The 27,638-nt window shown below is 36.0% G+C and overlaps 1 long non-coding RNA gene across 5 annotated transcripts; it reads right to left on the bottom strand.

Annotated features, from left to right (window-relative positions):
• Window positions 1–3,249: 3,249 nt before the first annotated feature.
• On the bottom strand, window positions 3,250–17,068 carry LOC127135666 (uncharacterized). 5 transcript variants are annotated; one of them, XR_007808639.1, is made up of 4 exons: window positions 16,576–17,068; window positions 16,256–16,467; window positions 15,805–16,177; window positions 3,250–3,601 (listed from the first exon to the last, which is right to left on the bottom strand). It is a non-coding gene; the product is annotated as an uncharacterized LOC127135666 (long non-coding RNA). The 5 variants fall into 5 exon arrangements; XR_007808638.1 differs by lacking the exon at window positions 15,805–16,177 and adding an exon at window positions 3,895–4,267; XR_007808640.1 differs by lacking the exons at window positions 15,805–16,177; window positions 16,256–16,467 and adding exons at window positions 3,895–4,267; window positions 4,346–4,557.
• Between the last annotated feature and the right edge of the window lie 10,570 nt (window positions 17,069–27,638).

Genomic DNA, 27,638 nt, shown 5'->3' with positions numbered 1-27,638 from the left:
GGTGCCACTTTTGAGCACCATACCTCATTTTTACCAACTTTTTCCACTTCTGTACTTTTTGGAGATATTTTTACAGCATTGTTTTGGGAGCTTTTATGCCCTAGTTTTTCATTTCTCTTCATCTAGCAACCATCTTCCACAAAAAGAAGGTGGATTCCCATCCATCTTCGATTATCCGACTTGGATGTTGATCAACCTTCTTTCCTTACTTGCCGACCAAGCTACCATGAAAATGAGTAGCTAAGTCATCCATTTGTCAAGGTTAGATGTAGGTGATTACTAGCTTTGTGTGTAAATGTAAGGATCCTCATATGTAAACTCTTTTAACGGTAAATATATGATGAAAACTTTGTTTCTATTTAAAACTCTTTGTGTTGGTTTATGATCGAGAGATGTTTACCGACTCTTGACCTAGGTTTTCATCTAAACTTGTTTGTTAGCTAGAGATAGTAACGAATGATTTTGTTCACCATAAGGTTGAACCAAAAAGTTATCATTTTGATTGATTGTGTTCGAGAGAAACAATGGATCAAAATGGCAAAACTCACAATATGTGTTCGAGAGAAACATATTGAGAGGACTTTGTGAAATGATTTATCATCTAAAGGAGTTTATAAGATTGTTGACCGAGCAAATACATGCAAAGTGATCATTGAAACCTAACTTTGACAATATTTCTCATTTAATCAAACCATAACCTTTACCGCAATTTATTACTTTTTATGCAAGATAACTTGATTAAAACCAAAACCCTATTGTTACATTAAGTTAAGATTAATACAACCATTGAACGACAGTGATATCTTACAATCTCTGTGGATACGATAACAAAAACCCGACACGAAATATACATCTCAACAGCAGCCGAGTCTGGAGTGCAACAATATATATAATATGTTTCTTTACCGTTGAGATGCATCAGACAGATCGGGTTAAACTCCAATTTGGATTTGAACAACACATCCCATCTCAGCCAAGATGTCTAAGTGAACACCATAATATGACTATGGTCCAAGCTTAGGATAAACATTGGCAAGATTTAAACAAAGAAGAGGTCAAAGAATGGAAAAAGAGAAGGCATTTGGTATTACAAGGTAACTCGGTACTTGGTGAGTCTAAGCCAAGTAGAGAATATATGAATTGGTTTTTGTCAATTCCTTTTATGCACGTTGCTCTGACACACTTTTTGAACGGTCCCTGTCAACGTGTCTCTTCTTCAACCCAACAAACTACATCACCTTTACATCATGACATTCTCCCCATGTACACATCCCAATTTGGGGCCCAACCATCTTCATCAGCCTAACAAACTTACCATCACACCCAGACCACACAACAACACACATTTTATGCCACCTCAACCCAACACCAAAATCCCCACACTCCATTCCCTCAAACAAACTGCTTTTACAACCAACAATATAAACAACAAACCAACCTACGTCCACCCATACAATACAATCCAATTCCTCAACCCAACTTTGATAACTCAAACCCCCAATCTCAACCCCAAACATTTAACACTACATTCGTACAACCCACTTCTACATACAACCCTGATGATGTCTACTATCCTCCAATCCAAAACACCCAACCCAACACCTTCACACAACCAACACATTCACTACAGACTTTGACCTCACCGATGAGCATCTATTGGATATGCCTACTTTTTCCATTCAAGAACTCGATGGTATGGATATGCGTCCCAATACATCACAGCAATATCAAAATCAACATCAAGATCTGTCTTCCGACTCATCACCATCTCCCCTAAGACAAAGACCAGAAGACTTAGGCAAGGGAAAACGCAAAAAAGTTGGCACAAGATATGGAACAAGCGGTCACTATAACAAATAAAATGTATTTTTTTTCATGTATATCAATAAAATAATTATTATTTATTACAATTATTTATATGCCTCATTATAATAATTATAATTTTATTATTAAAACAAATATTTAATTTACAAAAATATTATTATAAAAAAAATATTATTTAAATAAAAAATTATTATAAAAGCATTTATTAATAATCCTAATAATGTATTTAAATTAAAAATAAATAAATAAAAAATGTCCCTTCAATAACTCGGTCAACCATTGGCCGAGCATACACAGTAAAAAAAAATCTTCACCTGCTCGTCTATCCATTGGGTGAGTGGATACTGAAAAAGGGGCATTTTGGGAATTGATTTTCAGACTGGGGTATATTGGGAATATAATTAGAAAAAGAGGGTATGGCAGTAAAAAAGTCTTAAAAGATCCATCATCCCAAATTCTACAGCAAATAAGTGTACCTTCTGCTCTGTTGATGATGAAAGCTTGATCCATCTTTTCTTCCATTGTCAGTTTTCTGTTTCTGTCTGACAACATGTATTACAATGGTTGGACAAACCATATTCTTTAGTGGAGGTTCCAAGTGAATTCTTTTTACAGTTCTATCAATCTTTCAGTCGGAGCACGAGGAAAAACATGGAATGTACAATTTGGTTGGTTACTATTTTGAGTTTGTGGATAATCAGGAATGAATGTCTTTTTGAAAATAAGGTGTGTGATGTTAGTGATATGGTTTTTAATGTTCAATTAGTATCATGGTTGTGGTTGATCATTGATGATAAGAAGGGTAGTGTCATACCCCGATTTTGATCCCGAAATTTTTCCATTTTTTTCTTTTTATTTTTTTGCATTTTGCATACATTCATCAGTATAAAACGGATTTTAATATCTTGACTTTTTATTTGATTTTAATTTCAAATTAAGTTTAATTCCAATTGTCAATTTAATCTTAATTATTTATTTTTACTAATGATTAAAACTCTAATTGATTTCTATTTCCAAATGAATGTTAGAGTGGATATCCAAGTAATTTTAAATGAATTATAAATTAATTTGATTTTAATTTGGTTTTTAACTTATTTGTTATTATTATTTAAATAGATATTTAAGTTAGTTTTGGGATTAGGCCTAAAAATCCTTTCCATTTTATAAACCAACTTCTCAATTATCCATTTTATAATCAAATATCCAAAACCCGTATATTTTCATTCATAACATTCCATACATTCAACTACATTTTTCATTCATAACATTCCGTACATTCAACTACATTCTCAATCATAACTTTCCATGAAAATCAATAAAGAACCATTTCCAAGAGGTGTGATCTCATTATCGAACAAAAATCGAGAACTAATGCTAAATAATGTCAATCAAGCGTCAGTGTTCTAAGGCATAATGAATGCATCTTCATAAACTTATTTAGATTTTAGCATCAATTTTCTGTGATCGTAGCAATGAAGAAATACATATGTTCTACAATGTTTGGCATTTAAAAAGCAAAACTATGGCTAAACAAAAATTGAAGACAAATAAAAAAGGTGGTCCAAGCAGACTTCAATCTTGAGTTACAGCTCCTTGGTTGAGCTCGGTAAATCTCCTGCCAACCCTGCAATTCAGTACAATATTTGATCCGCTGAAGCAGCAAGTGCCGACGAATAAACAAAACACCGCTGAGAAAGGAGTATCTCCAGCATCACTGTCTGCGCTTTTGGCCTTTCTTTTAGGTGCAATTTCAAAGAGCATTGCTACCTGCTCTAACCTGCAAACCACAAACACATTCACATCATCCGGAACAGCTCAGGCAAGTTTTAATGTGATTCATCAAACAAGTTTTGGTGTGATTCATTAAACATATTTTGGTAATGGATGGTATTGGAAGAGAAGAGCCACTCTCATGTCATACACGCTTCATCAACATACATGAAAATCCAAACTGGTTTACGATAACGTCGGTACTCTAAACGGTGATTAATTGATCAATCAAAGAATTCAGAGTCGGCTTTTCTTGCCAAGAGATTAGTACAATGCAATGAGAACAAAGTGAAGTCATACCAAATGTTGAATGTTGCTAGACTCGTTTTGGTGTTGGAACAACTCATAGGTACCGGAGGTGGGTGACAGGACCAAATTGGCGGTCTGTATCCAGGGATCAAATGTACTTCAAGCTTTCCCAGAATTCCATTGCGGCTTCAAGTTGTTCCCTTGTTGGCTTCACCCCAGTTGATTTCCGTGTTGCAGCAACGGCTTCTAGTGGTTTTCACCGGTCAAGATTCGACTTGCAAAGAAGGTCCTGCAGAAGTTGGTAATTAGATATCTTCGTCATGATAACCTTCTTGTATCCAGTATCAAGCTGATTTTGGCTATGGATAGCGGTTCAAGTCTCTTCTCGTCAAGCTTGATCACTACAACAAACACAATGGTGGCCCTGCAAAATTAAACCAAACCATAATGGTCACCATCAAAACAATCACCAAGAAACCAATCAGCCTATCAAGAGGAATACCTGTGCCAGAGTCACAAGGGAGCAGTGGTCTTGAGCTTTATAAGAAAAACTTGGCTAGGAATGATGCTGGTGAATCTCCTGTCAATTTTGATTTCTTTGGAGGACAACAGCAATTAAGTGGCCGCCAAAACGGAATGCTTCAGCCTTTACCTAGACAGCATTCAGGAATAAATGAAATGCATCTATTACAGCAGCATCAGCAGTTCAATTCCCTGCAGTAAAAAAAAAAAAGAAAGGATTAATTTACCAAGCAGTAAATTCCGAAATTTCCCAATTTGGGATTTGAGACAAAGCGAAGAAGAAAGCTAGGTGCAGATTACCTTTCCGGAAGATAGCATCAAACAGGCTAAACTCCAATTCTGAGCATCCAAAAGATTTTCTGGAGCTTTCTCTTTTGAATCTTCATACACCAACCGAAACCCTAATGTGCAAGGATAAAAGGAAGCGAGTGAGAGAGAGAAAGGGGACGGCGGAGGCGATTCAAAAAACCCTAGTCACAACGAAAAATTGAAAAAAGGAGTTAACGGACAAACCGAAAAGGCCCGAAATCTTCCTCCGCGGATCCTTCACCGTCAGCCACGACACCCTTCCAAACTCCATCATCACCGTCATTACCACTACCGGAGGTGAGTGTTTTTTTTAAGTCTTTCTGGAGCATTCATTTGAGAGCAAGAGGATTGAGGGGTTTTTGGTGAGAAGAGGAAATTGAGAGCGAGTTCGAGGCGGAGAGTGGAGAGCGATGCAGAGGGAGTGAGATTGGGAGGAAAGGATTCACGAGCTAGAAGAGGAAGTCTGTTTTTCTTTTCTTTTTTAATTTTCTTTCCCTAATTTATTTTAGATAGGATAGTTATTTAGATTAGAAATTTTTAAATAATATTAGTTTAGATTTTTTTAAATTAATATTAGTTTAGATTTTTTTTTAAAAAAATAATTTTTAGTTTTTTTTTTAAATAATTTTAGTTTAGATCTTTTTTAAATAATGTTAGTTTAGATCTTTTTTTAAATAATTGTTAGTTTAGATCTTTTTTTAAATAATTTTAGTTTAGATCTTTTTTAAATAATTTTAGTTTGGTTTTTTTTTTAAATCATTTTAGTTTAGATTTTTAAAATAATATTAGTTTAGATTTTTTTAAAATAATATTAGTTTAGATTTTTTTTTTTTTTTTTTTTTTTAAAATAATTTTAGTTTAGATTTTGTAGGATATATTTAAAAATTCAAATTAGATTTAGGTTTAGAGTAAAGTACTGATTAATTAGGATTTTCTTATTTTGATTAGTTTAATTAGGTTTAATTAGGGTAGTCCATTAGTTTTCCTATTTATTAGTTTTTTTAGTTTTATTTCTTTTTTTATTTACCTTAGTTTATATATTTAGATTAGTACTTAAATAACAGTTAATGGTTAAATAGCCTAGTGGAGAGGGGTTAGTTCCATAGTCTTAGGTGGAGTGAGTTTGATACTCATACGTAGCACTTTTTGTAGTATTTCATTTTTCTTTAGTATTTTTTTTAGTATTTCATTTCTTTTTAGATTTTATATTTTATTATTATTTTGTTTTTAGTATTTTGTTTCTTGTAATATTTTTTATGTCCATGCTTCTTTATTTAATTTCATCATACATGCAAAACCTTTTTAAAAAAAAACAAAAAAAATCATACTTTTCTCGATTTAATATCGAGCCCATTTTCAAACCCGTGTAAGTCGATTGCTTTTTAAGCATCGCCATCAACCTCACATAGCTTACTCTTGGGCTTTCTTACAATGAGCCGGTTCTCTTGCACTTACACTCATGCATTATTTGTTTGTGCCCGATTTTATTTATTTCATGATTTTTTAATCCCCATTTGACAAATGTACCCCACTCCCCCAATGTGTAATAATTTTGTACCTTTTATTTCTCTATTGCTTGGTTGATTAGTTAGATGCTAATATAAGAATAAAATCGACAATTTCAAAAAATACAAAAATAAAGACTCGATCCAACGTCGAGCATTTTCTCAATAAACAAAGCAACTCATTTCTCCCTCTTATTCCATCCCATCTCAAAACTTCATCAAATGCTTGATCCAACGTCAAGCCATTTTTCATATTAAAAACTCAAAAATATTAATTCATATTCAAGACCTTTTCAATAAAGATGGAAATGGAACATGGCGTATGCCGTGCACTCCTGAGATTAGGATTCGAGATGTATATCTCGCCAATCCTAGTTCTCGCCATCATCCAAATTTATCCACTTTGCTCTCTCAAGCACTCAGCCAAATTTCTTTTAAACGTCCATCAATACTTGATCTAGGTCAAGTCATTTTCACAACAAACTCCAAACACCTAATTCTTACTTAAACACTTTTTCAATAAAGGTGGATATGGAACATGGTGTATACCATGCACTCCTGAGGTTAAGATTCGAGACGTATGCCTCGCCAATCTTAACTCTCGCCATCGTCTAAAATTGTCAATGCGGTTTCTTCAAACCCTTTCTCAATCAAATTCTAAAATACCTAATTCTTATTTAAACACTTTTCTCAATAAAGGTGGAAATGGAACATGATGTATATCATGCACTCCTGAGGTTAAGATTCGAGACGTATGCCTCGCCAATCTCAACTCTCGCCATCGCCTAAAATTGTCAATGCGGTTTCTTCAAACCCTTTCGCAATCAAATCCTAAAATACCTAATCTTTATTAAACATCTTTGCAAATAAGATGGAAATGGAACATGGTGTATACCATGCACTCCTGAGGCTAGGATTCGAGATGTATATCTCGCTCATCCAAGTTCTCGCCATCACTCAAAATACATCCAACCAATCAAACCCTTTTCTCGCCGCCGTGCGATTAATCAAAAACCTTTTTCATAAATGAAAGATATATTGTCTTAAGTGATACAAAACAATGTTTCGACCACGATTGTTGAGTAGAGATAAGTGACGCTTTTCCGAATGTAGATCTATAAATCCGTTCGATGTGTGGTATGCGTCCACTCCTCATCTGTTTTGGGTAAAACAATGTTTTCGTCGATTAATACAATATAGCTTTCGCTAAAATCGACCAACAAACAAACATTTTTCTACCCAGAACTACGTAAGCCTTGACTTCTCTTTTGAGATACGTAGGAGCAGGATTTGTAAATCTTGTCAGGCCCACTAATAAAAAACTTAGGTTTAGTCCTTCGTCAAAATCCAAAAACATTTCTTCTCTCTTCTATTCTTTCTTTCCTACCTAATAAATTGAAAAGTCTAACATTTCAAACTAACATTAACGCACACAACTGACCTAATGGTTCCCGTTGAGTACAACGGACGTGAGGGGTGCTAATACCTTCCCCTTGCGTAATCGACTCCCGAACCCTGATATTGGTTGCGATGACCATATCTTATCCTTTCTTTTGTCTTGGGTTTTATCGATATTTCCCCTTTCCTTTTTAGGAATAAATAAAGTTCGGTGGCGACTCTGTTCAGTCCATCATTGCGAGCGTGCGATCGCGCTTCGCTTTGAAGTCGTATCCCCATTTTTTTCGAGGTGCGACAGATGGCGACTCTGCTGGGGAGACAGTCCCTAAGTGAGTCAAGCCTAGTTAGGACGTTTGTGTGCCTTTGTTTGTTTAATTGTGTGGCTTTTCCTTATTTATTGCTTTTAATATCTTTATTGTTATATTGATATCTGTTGTATATTGGTTCTATTGTGATTGTTGGTACTTGGGTATTTGATTGCAAACCATGTGGGAAAGACTCTACACCCGAGTCTAGAGTGAAAAAACATAAGATAGGACGATGGTTGAGTAGTACGGACTCCCGAGGTGTATACTTCGTAAGAGTCGGTACGAGAACCTCACTTAGAGTAGATCCTTTTGCAAATATTGTCGCCCGAGGTGTATACCTCGTAAGCGGCGATGTTTCAAAGGGGTCCATGACTCTAAGAACCTTTTAGAACATTAAACCTTTGGCCGACTAGAAATGATGGTTGCGTAGTATGGATTCCCGAGGTGTATGCTTCGTAAGAATCGATACGAGAACCTCGCTCAGAATAGATTCCCTAGATGGAGTTGATGACCGGAAAGTATTTTCCGTAAGCGTCAAACAGTCTTTTGAATCCAGGACTCTGAGTACCCTGTCTAGAACCCAGTCGATGGTTACGTAGTACGGACTCGCGAGGTGTATGCTTCGTAAGAGTCGGTACGAGAACCTCACCCAGAATAGATTCCCTTGATGGAGTTGACGACCGGGAAGTATTTCCCGTAAGCGTCAAACAGTCTTATGAATCAATGACTCTGGGGATCCTTTGTAACAAAGCCCTAGATCATACCCGGTGAGAACCCCGTTTTGGAAAGCAATCAAATTTATCAGTACCTCGGACTTTTGAACCCGTGTATTGAAGAAAAAACACAAATGTGCATGGCTTGCATTGCATTCATTCGCATTCCATTGCATTTGCATCGCATCATAATGCATGTCATTTTCCAGACAAAATACCAAAAAAAAACTCATCCATCTTTTGTCCGTGAAGCAAAGTGATTCTCAACACGCGTTTAGAACAAAGAACCATGTCTCAGGAGATGATGGACGAGCTAAGAAATAGCCAAGAAGCACTGAGGGAGGAACTTAACCTTTTGAAGAGCCAAATGAGATGGGTCTTGGAAACCCTGCAAGTCTTGTTGAGAAAAGAGGGTCACCCAATATACGCTGCTGCAACAAAGAGAGCTACTACCCCGCATCCATCTGGTGTTACCTCAAGTCAAGGGAAGTTCTATGTGGCAACTCCTCATTTACCAGTATATGGACCTCCCTCAAGGCGTCATCATCAACATCCTCTGGCTATTGCTCCTCAAAATCACCGAAGTCAGGTTCAAAACAAAAGTCAGAATCAGAGCAAGAAGAACCAGGATCACAATGACTCGATTCCGGTACCATATAGCAAGCTTTACCCGCTACTGATCCAGAATGCTTTGGTGACCCCTCGAGCTCTCACGCCTGTGTCACCAGACCTACCATGGTACAATCCAAATGCAACGTGTGAATTCCATAAAGGGGCATTGGGACATAACCTAGATTCTTGCTGTGCGCTAAAAGCCTTGGTACGAGGACTGATTAACAAGAAGAGTTTAGTCTTTGAAGAAGATCACCCGAAGATCAAGTGCGAATACCATACTGGAACAATGGGGCACTCCATCGAGGAATGCATGAGTTTTAAGCTCAAGCTGCAAGGATTAATTGACATAAGGTCACCAACACTCAAGGAGGAAGGCTCAGGTACATATACCTTGATTTCTGGGCCAGATAATGAGAAAGGGAAAGGACCCTTGAGACCCCTCAAGGTTTTGTACCACAAGGAAGATGTCAGGGATGTGGCTAGTGAGCTATCATTGTTTCCTGGTAAGAGCATTGAGATACCGCCTTGGATTTCCAATGTCACGACCCATACCAATGAAAGAAAAGGAGAAGTGAGTAGTGGATTCAAGAAGGTTGCGTTCAACGATGAGATTGAAGGAAAAGAATTTGAAGATCATCATGCCAATGTCAAAAAGCTTGTCGATCCCAACCTTCAAGTTTGAAGAAGTCATTCCCCAAAGCTGGCAATCATTTGGCTGTTTCAGCATTTCTTTTGTAGTTTCCTTGCATGTTGACTGTTATTTGCTTCTTAAGCATTGTTGTTTTCTTTGAATTGGTAGGATTAATGAAATGTTTATGCATCGTTTGAATTAATCCATTCGTATTCACTCATTTTTCATTTATGTTAAAAAACAAAAATTCTCCTCTCATTCACTTTTGTTTATCAAACTGTTGTGTTAACAAAGATTGGAGGGAGGATGATGAAAACGAAACACCTGAAATTGTTGTGGTATGCTTTTGAAGAAAACCTTGTCAATGATGTAAGGCATTGTTTCAAATCCCCAAACACTGAAGAGATAAGGAGTTAATCCCTAGTCAACCACTTTGAGCCTAGAAGTTGGTGTTTATTTTGGATCTAAAACCCTTAATCTTAACCTGGGGCAGGGTAGTTATGTTCAGATGGTTTGATCGTGCATTCGATCTTTCAAAAAAAAAAAAATCGTCCATATGAACACCCTCCAATTGGGTTCAACCACATGTTATCCTTCGTGCACATGTTGAAATGTCGAAGAAGTTAAGAAAAGCTAAAATTAGTGTTCGTTGATCCTTATCCACCAATAATGTGGCAGTCAACACCTTTAAAAAAAAAAAATAGAAAAAAAGTCCGCTAAGTCAAACACCACAAAAATGACTTAGGCAAGAGTCAGGGCATCCCGATGGACCGAAAGCTTCAAAGAAGCGGTCCAGGCAAAATAAGGGACGAAGAAAAACAAAAAGAGGTCACCAAAATCCTCAACAAAACAAAAAAAATAAGGTGACTGCCATTTCAAGAAAATTCGTCTTGAACCCTCATCACACCTTCGAACCCTCTTGGAAGTCGAATGCGTGTATCGAATTAACTGAACGTAGGAACTGGAGATCATCAAGAAGAAGGGGTGGGTAAAAATAAATTTTTGAGCCTTATATCCTTTTGTTTCAAGAAACCGCGAACCAGACCACGTTATAACCCTTAAAAGACCTAATTGAGGCAGGGTGTATTTTGAAAGCATACTACAACAAGGTTGTGTTAACCTGACTCCAAACGATTTTTGTTAATCATTTGATGACACCAACTTGCGTACTGTGAATGACTTGATCAACGACTCGTTCACTGTATTTCACCCGTTCATATCAATAAATTTTGATTTCAAATTTTTGCATAAACACTGCATTAAAATTACCATTTTTTGAATGAACAATCTTATTTGCGAGTCAACACTTAGCATCAAAGAAATTCCATTTACAGTTGAAGAACTTGATGGAGTGAAAGAAGTCTAGTCAAGGGCAAGTCACTTTGAGCATCAGTTAATTCGAGCTAGTCACCCTAAGGGTCATCAAGGCAAGAGTAATTTGCTTCAAGAATCAGACCGGGGCAAGCCACCTCAGAGCTCAATGAGTCCAACTATCCAAGGAAAGTCAGTCAAGAGTCTACCATTCCAGCATGTGGTTAGTCAAAAGATCAGACTACTGCAAGTTACAAACGCTTGGGGCAGGTCGTCTCGAGGTAGTCTCATGGAAAGTTGTTTCCAAACTCACTTTCAAGGTGAACATTTCCAAAGACCCACCAGACTGGGGCAAGATGAGCCAAGTTCAGACCATTACAAGTTTCAAACACTTGGGGCAAGCCATCTCGAGGTAGTCTCATGGCAAGTTGTTTCCAAACTCACTTTCAAAGCGAACATTTCCAAGGTCCCAACAAACTGGGGCAAGGTGAGCCACAGAGGGGCAGACCCCTTTCACGCTTTCAAACTGCTCAAACAAATTCTGCCATACGTCAACAACTATTGAGTTCAAGACGAGTGCCCGAAAATTATGCTAGCACGATTCATTCATCCTCCAAAAAGGATCCATTGGCTAAGTTGTGGCTATCAAGCTGGATAGAATCCTCCTTTGACAACATCTATCATAAAATATTTGGTTGAGTTCTCGGTGTTGAGGAATCATGAGCTTCCATAAAAAGCCTTTACCAACTCCTAGTCCACTCAGGTGTCAGCATTCTCATAGCATGATCATTCATATATCATGCATAAAAGAATACAAATCATGCATGGCCGAAATGTACTTCGTGCTCATTTTGCATTGACCCAGGTCTTGTTGTTGATCCTATATCCTTTGACCTCTAATTCCAGTTTGTCTTTGGTGCCCTTAAACCATCATCCGGTTTTTGTAGTCATTTTCAAATCCAACCCAGTCGGCACCTATTAGAAAATTTTCCATTTAGGTTCATTTTCTTTTTGGATTATCCGATGAATTTCCGGATTACTCCTTGGTTTATTGATGAATTTCCACAACTTGTCTGATGTATTTCCAGATGTTTCACCATCTATCTGAGGTGTTCTCTGATGTGTCTATATTCTGATGTATTTCCAGAATTTCCTTGATATATTACCAAATGTGTCTGCATTCTGTTGTATTTCCGGAATATCACTTGTAATTCTGATGCATTTCCAGAATTTGTTTCTTTTACTCTCTGATGAATTCCCAGACATGTCACTTTTATTCTGACGAAATTCCAGAACCCCTATGTCATTCCCTGGAATTGTTTCAAGGCTCATTGGTGTCTCCTAAACATCAGTTGTTGCTAGGCATTATTCCAAGCTCAGTTGTTACTAGAACTCATTTCAAAGTCCAATTGTTGGTGGCAAAGTCCGTTAAAAGCTGGTTGTAGTCCATTGCTTACGGTCCGAGTCCAATTGTTTTTATTCCGGGGTCCGGTCATGCTTGAACCTACTCTGAAGATTCTTTGTTCAATCCTATTCAGGTCTTATACGAACCTGTCATTGAACCTTTTTATTCCGGGGTCCGGTCATGCTTGAACCTACTCTGAAGATTCTTTGTTCAATCCTATTCAGGTCTCATACGAACCTGTCATTGAACCTTTTTATTCCGGGGTCCGGTCATGCTTGAACCTACTCTGAAGATTCTTTGTTCAATCCTATTCAGGTCTTATACGAACCTGTCATTGAACCTTTTTATTCCGGGGTCCGGTCATGCTTGAACCTACTCTGAAGATTCTTTGTTCAATCCTATTCAGGTCTTATACGAACCTGTCATTGAACCTTTTTATTCCGGGGTCAGGCCATCCTTGAACCTGCTCTGAAGAGTTTTTCCTTTCTTTGTTCAATCCTATTCAGGTCTTATACGAACCTGTCATTGAACCATTTTATTCCGGGGTCCGTTCATGCTTGAACCTACTCTGAAGATTCTTTGTTCAATCCTATTCAGGTCTTATACGAACCTGTCATTGAACCTTTTTATTCCGGGGTCAGGCCATCCTTGAACCTGCTCTGAAGAGTTTTTCCTTTCTTTGTTCAATCCTATTCAGGTCTTATACGAACCTGTCATTGAACCATTTTATTCCGGGGTCCGTTCATGCTTGAACCTACTCTGAAGATTCTTTGTTCAATCCTATTCAGGTCTTATACGAACCTGTCATTGAACCTTTTTATTCCGGGGTCAGGCCATCCTTGAACCTGCTCTGAAGAGTTTTTCCTTTCTTTGTTCAATCCTATTCAGGTCTTATACGAACCTGTCATTGAACCTTTTTATTCCGGGGTCCGTTCATGCTTGAACCTACTCTGAAGATTCTTTGTTCAATCCTATTCAGGTCTTATACGAACCTGTCATTGAACCTTTTTATTCCGGGGTCAGGCCATCCTTGAACCTGCTCTGAAGAGTTTTTCCTTTCTTTGTTCAATCCTATTCAGGTCTTATACGAACCTGTCATTGAACCTTTTTATTCCGGGGTCCGGTCATGCTTGAACCTACTCTGAAGATTCTTTGTTCAATCCTATTCAGGTCTTATACGAACCTGTCATTGAACCTTTTTATTCCGGGGTCCGGTCATGCTTGAACCTACTCTGAAGATTCTTTGTTCAATCCTATTCAGGTCTTATACGAACCTGTCATTGAACCTTTTTATTCCGGGGTCCGGTCATGCTTGAACCTACTCTGAAGATTCTTTGTTCAATCCTATTCGGGTCTTATATGAACCTGTCATTGAACCTTTTTATTCCGGGGTCCGGTCATGCTTGAACCTGCTCTGAAGATTCTTTGTTCAATACCATTCAGGTCATGTACGAACCTGTTGTTGAACCCTTATTCCGGTGTCAGGTCATACATGAACCTGTTCTGAAGAGTTTTCTCCTTGATTATTCCCCAGCGTTGTCAGGTCTAATAAGTCATATGTGAACTTATTACCAAAACCTCTTGTATCCCAAGTATCGATTATCAAATCTCACTTTGAATACTCCCCAGTGTGTGTCTGATTCTCCAGCAGGACCGTTTTCCCCAGCAAGTTGTTTCTTACCATTTGTCTGTCTCCCTGTGGATCATCAGCATCCCCACAGTTTGGTCTGTCTGTTAGCATCTCCTGTCAAGGGTCCATCATATCCCTAGCAGATAAAATTACAAAAAAAAGAATCATGCATCCGTGCATATCCATGCATATCATGGCATATCATAGCATATCATATCATATCACATCATGTCATGGGGATTCAGGATCAAAATCCGGGTCTTCTTAGTATTTAATCATCTCCCACTATGATCATATGAAGAGTGTACTGCTTCATATTCTCTAGTCGAAGATACTTAAATAGGGGCAACTGTCATACCCCGATTTTGATCCCGAAATTTTTCCATTTTTTTCTTTTTATTTTTTTGCATTTTGCATACATTCATCAGTATAAAACGGATTTTAATATCTTGACTTTTTATTTGATTTTAATTTCAAATTAAGTTTAATTCCAATTGTCAATTTAATCTTAATTATTTATTTTTACTAATGATTAAAACTCTAATTGATTTCTATTTCCAAATGAATGTTAGAGTGGATATCCAAGTAATTTTAAATGAATTATAAATTAATTTGATTTTAATTTGGTTTTTAACTTATTTGTTATTATTATTTAAATAGATATTTAAGTTAGTTTTGGGATTAGGCCTAAAAATCCTTTCCATTTTATAAACCAACTTCTCAATTATCCATTTTATAATCAAATATCCAAAACCCGTATATTTTCATTCATAACATTCCATACATTCAACTACATTTTTCATTCATAACATTCCGTACATTCAACTACATTCTCAATCATAACTTTCCATGAAAATCAATAAAGAACCATTTCCAAGAGGTGTGATCTCATTATCGAACAAAAATCGAGAACTAATGCTAAATAATGTCAATCAAGCGTCAGTGTTCTAAGGCATAATGAATGCATCTTCATAAACTTATTTAGATTTTAGCATCAATTTTCTGTGATCGTAGCAATGAAGAAATACATATGTTCTACAATGTTTGGCATTTAAAAAGCAAAACTATGGCTAAACAAAAATTGAAGACAAATAAAAAAGGTGGTCCAAGCAGACTTCAATCTTGAGTTACAGCTCCTTGGTTGAGCTCGGTAAATCTCCTGCCAACCCTGCAATTCAGTACAATATTTGATCCGCTGAAGCAGCAAGTGCCGACGAATAAACAAAACACCGCTGAGAAAGGAGTATCTCCAGCATCACTGTCTGCGCTTTTGGCCTTTCTTTTAGGTGCAATTTCAAAGAGCATTGCTACCTGCTCTAACCTGCAAACCACAAACACATTCACATCATCCGGAACAACTCAGGCAAGTTTTAATGTGATTCATCAAACAAGTTTTGGTGTGATTCATTAAACATATTTTGGTAATGGATGGTATTGGAAGAGAAGAGCCACTCTCATGTCATACACGCTTCATCAACATACATGAAAATCCAAACTGGTTTACGATAACGTCGGTACTCTAAACGGTGATTAATTGATCAATCAAAGAATTCAGAGTCGGCTTTTCTTGCCAAGAGATTAGTACAATGCAATGAGAACAAAGTGAAGTCATACCAAATGTTGAATGTTGCTAGACTCGTTTTGGTGTTGGAACAACTCATAGGTACCGGAGGTGGGTGACAGGACCAAATTGGCGGTCTGTATCCAGGGATCAAATGTACTTCAAGCTTTCCCAGAATTCCATTGCGGCTTCAAGTTGTTCCCTTGTTGGCTTCACCCCAGTTGATTTCCGTGTTGCAGCAACGGCTTCTAGTGGTTTTCACCGGTCAAGATTCGACTTGCAAAGAAGGTCCTGCAGAAGTTGGTAATTAGATATCTTCGTCATGATAACCTTCTTGTATCCAGTATCAAGCTGATTTTGGCTATGGATAGCGGTTCAAGTCTCTTCTCGTCAAGCTTGATCACTACAACAAACACAATGGTGGCCCTGCAAAATTAAACCAAACCATAATGGTCACCATCAAAACAATCACCAAGAAACCAATCAGCCTATCAAGAGGAATACCTGTGCCAGAGTCACAAGGGAGCAGTGGTCTTGAGCTTTATAAGAAAAACTTGGCTAGGAATGATGCTGGTGAATCTCCTGTCAATTTTGATTTCTTTGGAGGACAACAGCAATTAAGTGGCCGCCAAAACGGAATGCTTCAGCCTTTACCTAGACAGCATTCAGGAATAAATGAAATGCATCTATTACAGCAGCATCAGCAGTTCAATTCCCTGCAGTAAAAAAAAAAAAAAAAGGATTAATTTACCAAGCAGTAAATTCCGAAATTTCCCAATTTGGGATTTGAGACAAAGCGAAGAAGAAAGCTAGGTGCAGATTACCTTTCCGGAAGATAGCATCAAACAGGCTAAACTCCAATTCTGAGCATCCAAAAGATTTTCTGGAGCTTTCTCTTTTGAATCTTCATACACCAACCGAAACCCTAATGTGCAAGGATAAAAGGAAGCGAGTGAGAGAGAGAAAGGGGACGGCGGAGGCGATTCAAAAAACCCTAGTCACAACGAAAAATTGAAAAAAGGAGTTAACGGATAAACCGAAAAGGCCCGAAATCTTCCTCCGCGGATCCTTCACCGTCAGCCACGACACCCTTCCAAACTCCATCATCACCGTCATTACCGCTACCGGAGGTGAGTGTTTTTTTTAAGTCTTTCTGGAGCATTCATTTGAGAGCAAGAGGATTGAGGGGTTTTTGGTGAGAAGAGGAAATTGAGAGCGAGTTCGAGGCGGAGAGTGGAGAGCGATGCAGAGGGAGTGAGATTGGGAGGAAAGGATTCACGAGCTAGAAGAGGAAGTCTGTTTTTCTTTTCTTTTTTAATTTTCTTTCCCTAATTTATTTTAGATAGGATAGTTATTTAGATTAGAAATTTTTAAATAATATTAGTTTAGATTTTTTAAATTAATATTAGTTTAGATTTTTTTTAAAAAAAATAATTTTTAGTTTTTTTTTTAAATAATTTTAGTTTAGATCTTTTTTAAATAATGTTAGTTTAGATCTTTTTTTAAATAATTGTTAGTTTAGATCTTTTTTTAAATAATTTTAGTTTAGATCTTTTTTAAATAATTTTAGTTTGGTTTTTTTTTTAAATCATTTTAGTTTAGATTTTTAAAATAATATTAGTTTAGATTTTTTTAAAATAATATTAGTTTAGATTTTTTTTTTTTTTTTTTTTAAAATAATTTTAGTTTAGATTTTGTAGGATATATTTAAAAATTCAAATTAGATTTAGGTTTAGAGTAAAGTACTGATTAATTAGGATTTTCTTATTTTGATTAGTTTAATTAGGTTTAATTAGGGTAGTCCATTAGTTTTCCTATTTATTAGTTTTTTTAGTTTTATTTCTTTTTTTATTTACCTTAGTTTATATATTTAGATTAGTACTTAAATAACAGTTAATGGTTAAATAGCCTAGTGGAGAGGGGTTAGTTCCATAGTCTTAGGTGAAGTGAGTTCGATACTCATACGTAGCACTTTTTGTAGTATTTCATTTTTCTTTAGTATTTTTTTTAGTATTTCATTTCTTTTTAGATTTTATATTTTATTATTATTTTGTTTTTAGTATTTTGTTTCTTGTAATATTTTTTATGTCCATGCTTCTTTATTTAATTTCATCATACATGCAAAACCTTTTTAAAAAAAAACAAAAAAAATCATACTTTTCTCGATTTAATATCGAGCCCATTTTCAAACCCGTGTAAGTCGATTGCTTTTTAAGCATCGCCATCAACCTCACATAGCTTACTCTTGGGCTTTCTTACAATGAGCCGGTTCTCTTGCACTTACACTCATGCATTATTTGTTTGTGCCCGATTTTATTTATTTCATGATTTTTTAATCCCCATTTGACAAATGTACCCCACTCCCCCAATGTGTAATAATTTTGTACCTTTTATTTCTCTATTGCTTGGTTGATTAGTTAGATGCTAATATAAGAATAAAATCGACAATTTCAAAAAATACAAAAATAAAGACTCGATCCAACGTCGAGCATTTTCTCAATAAACAAAGCAACTCATTTCTCCCTCTTATTCCATCCCATCTCAAAACTTCATCAAATGCTTGATCCAACGTCAAGCCATTTTTCATATTAAAAACTCAAAAATATTAATTCATATTCAAGACCTTTTCAATAAAGATGGAAATGGAACATGGCGTATGCCGTGCACTCCTGAGATTAGGATTCGAGATGTATATCTCGCCAATCCTAGTTCTCGCCATCATCCAAATTTATCCACTTTGCTCTCTCAAGCACTCAGCCAAATTTCTTTTAAACGTCCATCAATACTTGATCTAGGTCAAGTCATTTTCACAACAAACTCCAAACACCTAATTCTTACTTAAACACTTTTTCAATAAAGGTGGATATGGAACATGGTGTATACCATGCACTCCTGAGGTTAAGATTCGAGACGTATGCCTCGCCAATCTTAACTCTCGCCATCGTCTAAAATTGTCAATGCGGTTTCTTCAAACCCTTTCTCAATCAAATTCTAAAATACCTAATTCTTATTTAAACACTTTTCTCAATAAAGGTGGAAATGGAACATGATGTATATCATGCACTCCTGAGGTTAAGATTCGAGACGTATGCCTCGCCAATCTCAACTCTCGCCATCGCCTAAAATTGTCAATGCGGTTTCTTCAAACCCTTTCGCAATCAAATCCTAAAATACCTAATCTTTATTAAACATCTTTGCAAATAAGATGGAAATGGAACATGGTGTATACCATGCACTCCTGAGGCTAGGATTCGAGATGTATATCTCGCTCATCCAAGTTCTCGCCATCACTCAAAATACATCCAACCAATCAAACCCTTTTCTCGCCGCCGTGCGATTAATCAAAAACCTTTTTCATAAATGAAAGATATATTGTCTTAAGTGATACAAAACAATGTTTCGACCACGATTGTTGAGTAGAGATAAGTGACGCTTTTCCGAATGTAGATCTATAAATCCGTTCGATGTGTGGTATGCGTCCACTCCTCATCTGTTTTGGGTAAAACAATGTTTTCGTCGATTAATACAATATAGCTTTCGCTAAAATCGACCAACAAACAAACATTTTTCTACCCAGAACTACGTAAGCCTTGACTTCTCTTTTGAGATACGTAGGAGCAGGATTTGTAAATCTTGTCAGGCCCACTAATAAAAAACTTAGGTTTAGTCCTTCGTCAAAATCCAAAAACATTTCTTCTCTCTTCTATTCTTTCTTTCCTACCTAATAAATTGAAAAGCCTAACATTTCAAACTAACATTAACGCACACAACTGACCTAATGGTTCCCGTTGAGTACAACGGACGTGAGGGGTGCTAATACCTTCCCCTTGCGTAATCGACTCCCGAACCCTGATATTGGTTGCGATGACCATATCTTATCCTTTCTTTTGTCTTGGGTTTTATCGATATTTCCCCTTTCCTTTTTAGGAATAAATAAAGTTCGGTGGCGACTCTGTTCAGTCCATCATTGCGAGCGTGCGATCGCGCTTCGCTTTGAAGTCGTATCCCCATTTTTTTCGAGGTGCGACAGGTAGGTTATGTAACTACTATGAAAGCATCCTCTAGACCAATTAAAATAGATTGTTGTTTGTAAGTGGGAAGAGTACCCCTTATACTCATCATCAATATATCTTGCTTATTAAAAAAACAAGAATAAGAGTTCCACCTAGTAATGATGATAAAATATTTTAAAATTATTTTAATTCGTAAATAACATTAATATTATAAGATTGATGTTGCATTGTAATTCCTTGTGTCGAAGCAGGTTGTGTCTCAAGTTGTATTAGTGTGTCGAAGTATCGAAGCAAGCTGTTTCACACAGTATTTCGACTTAGGCCTATTTTTAGTTGTGTTAAATATTTTGGATTTTTATAGTTTTGGGTTTTAGCTTAGGGAGTAAGTTAACCTAAATCTATAAATAGAGGGAGTAACCTTTATTCTAGTAAGTGAGAAGTAATAACATTGTATTCACTGAATTTCACATTTGCAAAGTGAATTAAGAAGTTTTCCAAGGGTTTTGGGCAGAGAGAAACTCTGTAGAAAATATTCTTCTTCTCCATCGTTCTTTCTTTTCTTTCTCAATCATTCTTTTCTTTTCATTGTCATTGTATGGGTGATAACAATCTTGTTCATCAAGATTGATAGAAATTCTCCATAGGTTATGGTGGATTTCTAACATCTAGTATCAAGAGCTCCGGTTGAAGCGATTCGTGGGAAAAAATCATGATGGCAATGAATCATCCAAACAGACATTTTCTAGCGAATCTTCCGATTCTCAAGAACAATAATTATGAGAATTGATTCAAGCAGATAAAGATTATGTTCTATTATCAAGATCTTTGGGATCTTATGAAGGAAGGAGTAACAACGCTTGCAGAAAACGCGACGGATCAAGAAAGGGTTGCACATAAAGAATTAAAAAAGAAAGATTATAAACCTCTCTTTATAATCCATCAATGTGTTGATTCAAATAACTTTAGAAATGTTAGTGATGTAGAGTCAGCGAAAGCAGCATGGGAAATTCTGGAGAAGTCGTTTGGAGGCGGGGAGAAGGTGAAAGAGGAGAGTTACAAACTCATAAAAGGACGTATGAATTGTTTTAGATGGAAGACAATGAAAGCATACGTGATTTATTCACTAAGGTTACGAAACTGGTGAATCAAATCAAGGTATGTGGAAAAGTGTTGACGTCAAGATCTATTGTTGGAAAGATCTTGAGGTCGTTGACTCCAAAGTTCGACCATGTGGTAGTAGCCATAAAAGAGTTAAAAGATTTGTCAAAACTGAAAAAGGAAGAGCTTCAAGGGACGCTTGAATCTCATGAACAAAGAATGGCTGAAAGATCTGCAGGAAAGTCGAAGAGTGATATGGCTTTGCAGGCGCAATCAGCAAAAGAAAGGAAAGGCAAAGGAAGCTGGAATGGAAACAAAGGAAGAGGAGGCTACAACAATTCGACAGTTTGAAATCAGCAAGAAGGAAATTGGTTGAGTTAGAGAAAACTCTAGAACCAAGGCAACCAAAGAGGTGGTGTTGCAGGTAGAGGAAGAGGTGGTGGTCAAAAGCATGACAAGAGTGACATTTAGTGTTATAATTGTCAGAAGCATGGTCACTATTCTAGTGATTGTCCAGAAAAGCAGAAGTATCAAGAAACTTATGCAAAGCTGGAAAAACATGAATAAGAAGAGATGTTACTGATGGTTACAACGAGAGATGAAGAGAGACTCAAGGACTAGTGGTACTTGGACTCAAGATGCTAATCACACATGTCTGGAAGGAAAGATTGGGTTGTCAACATAAACCCCTCAATGAAGAACATGGTGAAATTTGCAAATGACAACACTCTAGCAACTGAAGATGTTGGTAATGTTCTGATTATGAGGAAAGATGGAAAAAGGTCAGTAATTTCAAATGTGTTATACATACCAGGCATGAAGAGCAATTTGCTCAGCATAGGGAAATTAGTAGAAAAGAACTACAAGGTGTCTATCAAAGACAAAATGATGAGATTTCTCGACTCAAATGGAAGGTTCAACTTGAAGGCTCCAATGTCTTATAATAGAACCTTCAAGATTGAGCTTAATGTGATAGAGCATAAGTGTCTTGCAACAGAAGCCAGCAGAGATGAATGAATATGGAATTATAGACTTGGCCATCTCAATTTCAAAGACATCAGAGATTTGAAGAGAAGAAGTATGGTTTCAAGATTACAAAAAAACGACATTCCAAACGAAGTGTGTGAAGAATGTGTGCAGGCGAAGTAGCACAAGAACAACTTCAGTAATGATGTAGGAAGCAGGTCGAAGTCAATTTTTGAAGTCATATACTCTGATGTATGTGGTTCTATCTAGGTGGATTGGATTGGAGGTAACAAATACTTTGTTACATTCATATATGATTTCAGTTAAAACTGTTGGCTTACCTGATCAAGAAGAAAAGAAAAGTGATCGAGGTATTTTCCAAGTTTAAATATATAGTAGAAAGACAAAGCGGTGGAAGGATCAAGATTCTAAGGACTGGTGGTGGTGGAGAATATTTGTCGAAAGACTTAGACGCATTATGTATGAAAGGAGGATTGTGCATGAGGTGGTTCCACCCTACACTCCACAACAGAATGAAGTCGCAGAAAGGAAGAATAGAACCATTATGAATTATGGGGGAGAAGCTGTGTCGACTGCAATATATCCTGAACAGATGTCCGACGAAGAAGCTAGAAGGAATCACGCCAGAAGAATGTTGGTTTGGTGTCAAGCCTAGCTTGAGTCATCTAAAGGTGTTTGGATCTATAACACATAGACATGTTCCAGATCAGTTCAGAAGAAAACTTGATGACAAGTCGAGTCAGATGGTCCTGATAGGATATCATTCGACTGGAGCATACAAGTTGTTCGACCCAGTGAACAAGCAAGTGGTGATCAGCAGGGACGTGATCATAGATGAGCTTAAGGAATGGGATTGGACTGAGAATGTTAAGAAGGATTCAATGAGAATTTTATTTGATGGACCAGCTAGTGAAGTCGAAAGAGAAGTTCGACAAGAATTCAGAGGTGAAGCAAACCCAAAAAGACCTCAAAGAACAAGACACATGCCTGCAAGGTTGCAAGAATGTGTGATTACACCATATGATGTGGTAAATGGAGAAGGTGAGATGGTACACTATGCTTTCTACGCAAATGTCGAACCAGTCAATGCAGTTGAGGCATTGAAAGATTCAAAGTGGATGAAAGCAATGAACGAAGAGCTGAAGTCAATTGAAGCCAACAACACTTGGTCACTTATCGAATTGCCCCAAGACAATAAGGCAATCAATGTGAAGTGGGTATACAAGGTGAAGTTGAATCCCAAAGGAGAAGTGACTCGACACAAGGCGAGACTTGTGGCGAAAGGATTTCTTCAGAAAGAAGGAATCGACTTCGACGTAGTTTTTACACCTGTTGCTAGGATCAAAACAATCAGGTTGGTTGTTGGTCTAGCAAACATGAACAAATGGCAGATATGTCAGATGGATGTAAAATGTGCATTCCTGAATAGACCCTTAGAAGAAGAAGTTTATGTTTCATAGTCAGCTGGGTTTGTGAAACAAGGCGAAAAAAGAAAGGTGTATAGGCTGCATAAAGCCCTGTACGGACTTAAACAAGCTCCAAGAGCTTGGAACAAGAAGATAGATGAATTTATAAGGGAGAAAGAATTTGTAAAGTGAAAAACTGAACATGGAGTATATGTAAGAAGAAGCAAGAGCGAATTGCCTATACTATGTCTCTATGTCGATGACTTGTTGATAACAGGTAGCTGCAAGAAGGAGATTGAAGACTTCAAAGGTGATCTCAACAAGGAATTTGAAATGTCAGATCTGGGTGACATTTCATATTTCTTTGGCATCGAATTCTACAAGAGTGGTAGAGGTTTGATGATGCATCAAAAAAGGTATGCAGGCAAAATACTTAAGAGATTTAAGATGCAAGATTGCAACCTAACTTCGACTCCAGCTGAGCCCAGATTGCAATTATCGAAAGATTCAGATTCAGATGATGTTGACCCAACCCGATATAGAAGACTTATCAGGTCACTTCGATACCTTTGTCACACAAGGCCATACTTAGCATACAATGTAGGTGTGGTGAGTAGATTCATGATGAAGGTATCTGAAAGGAACTCTCGGCTATGGAATTTTGTTTCCTGTAGCTGATGAAGGAAAAGAATGCAAACTAGTGAGATACACCGACTCAAGTTGGTGTAGTGATGATGAGGATCGAAAACCTACAAGTGGCTATATGTTTATGCCAGGTGGTGCACCAGTTGCTTGGAGTTCGAGAAAGGAGCCAGTAGTGGCATTCTCATCGTGCGAAGTAGAATACATAGTTGTTTCCCTTTGTGCGTGTCAAGAAACGTGGATGGTGAATCTGGTCGAAGAGATAACAGCGAAGAATCATGGAGCAATTACCATGAAGATCGACGACATATAAACTATCAATCTAGCGAAGAATTCGATATCACATGGTCGAAGCAAGCACATCAAAATAAGGTTCCATTATCTTTGAGAGTAGATAGCAGATGGGAAGATGAATTTGGAACACTGCAGAACTAAGAATCAGATTGCAGACATCATGACGAAGGAAGTACGGGTCAAAGTGTTCAGAAGACTAAGAGCTATGATGAATGTAGATAGCTTAGACACAATGGATTAGGTGGTGTGTTGAATTGTAATTCCTTGTGTCGAAGCAGGTTGCTCGACAGAACAAGGAAGTGTCGAATCATCTAGTGTCTTAAGTTGTATTAGTGTGTCGAAGCATGTTGTTTCACACATGATTTTGACTTAGGCCTATTTTTAGTAGTGTTAACTATTTTAGCCTTTTATAGTTTTTGGTTTTTCCTTATGGAGTAAGTTAACCTAAATCTATAAATAGAGGGAGTAACCTTTATTCTAGTAAGTGAGAAGTAATAACATTGTATTCACAGAATTTTGTAGTTGGAAAGTGAATAAAGAAGTTTTCCACTTGTTGTGGATAGAGAGAAACTCTGCAGAAAATATTCTTCTTCTCCATCGTTCTTTCTTTTCTTTCTCAATCGTTCTTTTCTTTTCATTGTCATTGTGTGGGTGATAACAATCTTATTCATCAAGATTGATAAAAATTCTTCGTAGATTATGGTGGATTTCCAACCATTGATTAGACAAAACCAAAATTTAAAAAGTTTTAATCTGATACCAACTATATAAAATATTTTCGCATCACTCTATCATTTGAATTGTGCCATTAATGACATCAGTATGGTTTTCTTTATCAATTCTTTTGCATTTGAAATATAATGTTAGCATGCATTTCGGTATAAAGTGAAAGTGCATGAGAGTGTTTTCTTAAAGAGGTGAAGGTAAGCAGCTTTAGTAAAAGAAAAGAACAATACAAGGTATAGCACTATAATGATCGATTGTGTCACTGTATCTATCTATACGGCAAACAGAAAGAAAAAAAAAGTAAAAGTACACAAAATATTGATGATCCCAAGAAGATTGTTTGTCTTTAAATATTTCAATTGGTAGCAGCTTTATATTTTCTCTATTTTATATACAGACAAACATGTCAATGTAGCTTTAATTCTTTCAATTTTTTGTGTCTAAATATTCTAATCAATTTCATTTTATGTATATCTGACATACTACACGTTTGTGATATATTGGGAATTGGGATTATTCGATTCTTTGTATACTATATGTCAGGCCTTCCTTACAGCAGTCCAATAAAGTTTGAATTTAGAATCTTAACATTATATACATTAATATTCAGTCATATTTTGTCCCTGTCCCATTTTATGCAGATAATTAAAAAATAAATTTTTATTATTTATAGCTCAAAATTAAGGTAGTTTCTAAATATATGAAACAATTTTTACGTATGATTGGATTTCTAGAAATATAAATGTTAATATTTATGTGTGAAGATTAACAAGGAGTAGGGATGTAATAATTTTAAAAAACTATTTTAAAGAATAAAGTAAAATAAAACATAATATTTGATAATCTTATTTTTGAAAACTGTTTTAGAGATGAGAAAATAAAAAAAAATTATTTGATAGATGTACTTTCAAAATATATTTTAAAAATAAAATTTATATTATTCGTATTTTAATTTTATAATGATATGTTCAATATATTTTATTTTAATTTAGATATAGTTTAAAATATTTATAGTATAATATTTATCATATTAAATTTAAATGTGAAATTCATGATATATTTTTAAAATATTTTTTAATATATATGGGATGGATATCCAAATAATAATATTAATATTAAATTCGCTCTATTTTATATTAATTATCTTTATATTCATATCGAAAATACCATTTCAAAATTTTAAAAAAAAAGTAGATGTGTAATTTTTTATGTATTTAAAAAAGATTTGAAACGAAGCAGCAATCCAATCATTAACGAAAATCATTTTTATTTTTCTCTATCTTCTTTCATCCTCTTCTACAATTTTCTTGTCCGTCGATTACACTTCTTTTGGCGATTAACTAGCTTAAGATTTAACAAATTCTTCTTATGTTGATATTTTTACCCTTCAATTAATCTTTTTAATTTTTTCTCCGATCTATCTCGAAGTGCAAAATATCAATATTGTATACAAATCTCAAGTTAGAAGACTAAAATTCAATATTACATACAAATCTCATGTGAGATGACAAAACTCGGTCCTTCAATCTCATTGGCATCATATACATAGACATTGAGCAAAAGTTCATGAAATTGTCGTAATCGATCTAGTGCAATTTAATCGGGTAGCTCAAAGTACATTCTAGGTCGCACAATAAGGCTTGGGTCACCCGCTTGAATTGGAATCCATGACTTGTTTCATTTAACATGTGTGGACTGGCATGTGAAATATGCAATGTGAAATATCCAAGGCATAACTGTCTAGAAATATTTGTCAAAAAGAAAAAATCGTCCCCCCACGATTTGAGTAACAACGAGTCTTCTTCCACTCCCATATTTTTGATTAGGAAACTAAGCAAACATTTTCTTTTTCCTTTTTAACCCGACCCAAGGAGTATTATATAAATAATCAAACCTCAAAATTGGGGAGGATCATTCGCTAATTACACAAAGAAATCACATAGATTAACTTGCAATTCCTATGTAAGTAGTCTCTCTCGACTATTGTACTTTTAATTAATACAATAATTATATAATTAATGATCTATAGTTTCCTAATGTTGTTGGATTCTTTAATATCCAATGTGAAACAGTTTTTAAAAAGGCAATCAAAAGAAGCCTTTTGCTTTTCATGTGATATTTTTGGATAATCTCTTATTATTTCTTGAGGCTACCGGAAGGCAAACGAATTGCATCATGAAAATTATTCTTCTTGTATGTAATTTATCCGGTCAATTGGTGAGTAATAAAAAAACTAATGTGTTTTTCTTCAAAAATATCAATAGTAGAATGAGAGAAAAATTAGTTCATATCTCAAACTTTCGGAAAATATTTAATAAATATTCTTCCTATTTTACCTTTAGAAAATAATTTGTAATTATTGTTAGATATGAGTTATCACTCTACCACTTTTAAGAAATGTTTTATAGTCATTGCAAGTTATATCAATATTTGAAAAATATTGCCTAAAATGGGATAGAAAAATAGGAAGGCAACATTTTAAGAAAGTGTGGCCAAAGAGCAACAAAAAATGTTGCCTTAAACAGGAGACAATGCTCGATTAGAGGATTACTTAAAAACATCCCATATTCTTTTAGGTAATGTTTTTCGCAGCTCTAACAACACTTTTGAATTGTTGCCAAAGAGAAATATTGTAATGTGTCTTTGCACTTTTAGTGGTAGAGCTCCTAAGAGTTCGAACAACTAATATATTATTGAATAGGTTAGTTCTAAGTTGGTGGT

The sequence above is a fragment of the Lathyrus oleraceus genome, chromosome 4 (genome assembly GCF_024323335.1).
Source record: "Lathyrus oleraceus cultivar Zhongwan6 chromosome 4, CAAS_Psat_ZW6_1.0, whole genome shotgun sequence".
Lineage (NCBI taxonomy): Eukaryota > Viridiplantae > Streptophyta > Magnoliopsida > Fabales > Fabaceae > Lathyrus > Lathyrus oleraceus.
This window is presented reverse-complemented; position numbering and strand designations above follow the sequence as displayed.